Source organism: Alligator sinensis, unplaced genomic scaffold, assembly GCF_000455745.1.
Source record: "Alligator sinensis unplaced genomic scaffold, ASM45574v1 scaffold308_1, whole genome shotgun sequence".
NCBI lineage: Eukaryota > Metazoa > Chordata > Crocodylia > Alligatoridae > Alligator > Alligator sinensis.
Window position 1 is genome coordinate 223947 of NW_005842041.1, and position 2182 is coordinate 226128.

A 2182-nucleotide genomic window follows, 5' to 3' on the forward strand; every position below is an offset into this window, starting at 1 on the left:
GTTTTGTGCACTTCAGTTATAATTGTAGAAAACTAAACATGGCATTACGATTTATAACAATATCCAAAGGCCCTAAAACTACATTAGCACCTTGAAATTTAGCCTAAATAGGGAGCAATATTGTAGATCTGCTGGGCTGAGAGCAGAGCAAAAACCGCTTTGTGACTCAGTACAGCTTACATTCCTTTCTGCACAAACTCAAATGCATCAGCAGGTGTGCTGAGAGAAGGTCCCAAGGTCTATCTTCTCCCTGTTCACTCTCTATGAACTTACATGGAGACAGGTAAGCCAGTGTAGCTGCTCTTCCCTATTCCCTTAACAGGGTCTGGAGCTGAATAGAATCCATTCAAATTCTATCCTTTACTGGTCTCCATCTCCTGCACAAGGGATCTCATAATGCACAAGGGATAACATCCTATTATTAATATATGGCAGATGCCTTAATTTATCTCCCAGTTACATCATTGTAATCCAATAACTTGATAGAACTCTGTGGATTGATGCCAATTAAAGGTGGGAGGAAAATGTGGCTCTATAACCCACTGCATATAACAAGTATCATAATAAAGATGTAACAAATTATAGAGCCAAATTTTCCTTCATTACATTGATGTAAATTCATGGCATTATACAGGGTTTACAATGATGTGAGAGTAAAATTTGGTTTTGGGTTTGTATAACTTATATTAAAGTTCCATTATCCTGTCAAGGCAAGTAATCTTACTGCTTAAGAGCGGTCAATTTTCATGTGAAAGGAGCTTTTTTTCCCCATAATGAGCTCATAAGATTTTTTGTTTATTTTCTTCATGGCACTGGTATATCTAGTACCTGGAATATGAACATAGCATTTTCTATTAAAGAAGGGGGAATATTTCAGAGAACTTTACTTACCTAAGTAGAGTTCAATCATTTTAGACAACTCCTACAAGGCACACCAGATCTGAGCCTTGAATTAAATCATCTCAATGGCATAAGTATGGTCTGAAAAAAATTACTATAGGGAGCCTATTAACATATTTTCCAGGCCAATACATGATTTTTCATCCAGTTATTTCTGAACCTAATACAGCCAAAATTATATTTAAAATGGAATACACTGAAATGATTTAACTATGTATCAGCATCAGAGTCCCAGTATTTTTAAATATAAATGTAGTTTAATTTTAATTTAAGGAAAAACCTATCATTCAGGATATTTTCAAAATCATCTCATACTGTCACAGGCCCCTGCTGGGGCTGACACACAATTCACTGCTGAAGAGAGACTATCCAGATGGACTGTGTTTCAAAAGGTATGATTTGTCTCTAGAATCCTTAGTAAATAGAGGGAAATGCGCGCTGTATTGTCCGTTTGGGTGGCACAGCCTGCTACAGCTATCCTTACCTTTTCAAGGGTGGTTTGCAGCCTTGGAGAAACTAGGAAAAAACAGTCCACCTGGTCTTCCATATGGTGATTTTGCTGTTGTGCCTGGACCCTGGAAGGAACCTAAAGCTCTGTAAGAAATTCTGAGAAGTATATTAAAGATAAATACATGCTCCGAGGATGGGGGAGTGGCACTTTAATTAGAGTGGCTCCAAGAGCTTCAAGAGCCACTCTAATTAAAGTGCTGCAGCATCTTGTATCAGTGTCCCCACACTTCAAAATGGCCCCCACCTTTTTCATATGTGGGGACACTAATACACAAGACACAGGAGGCTGCTGGAGCATGGCAATTGCTATGCTCCAGAAGACTTGATTAATCAAGTATGTTCTGATGCGCTGTAATCAGGGGCTTAAGGGTCTGGGGGCACAGGTAGTGTTCTCGTCGATCCTCCCAGTCTCAGGCTATGGGCTGAGGAGGGACAGGAGGATCTATGTGGTCAACCAAAGACTGCAGCGCTGGTGTCATCAGGAAGGCTTTGGCTTTCATGACCACAGCCCGCTCTTTGGCGAGAGAGGCAGCGAGCTGCTGGGAAGGGATGGCCTCCACCTCTCTCCCCTAGGGAGGAGGCTCTTCTCAGCCAGACTGGCTGACCTGCTCCACCGGGCTTTAAACTAAGCCCGTTGGGGGACGGGGGGACTACTGCCACTGCTGGCCCGCTGAGCAATCCTTGCAAAGCCAGCAGATCACGGCGCTTCAGGGAGCCCACCCCTGCCCCAGCCCTGGTAAAATCTGTGTGCAAGGAAGGAGCCCCCCAGGGG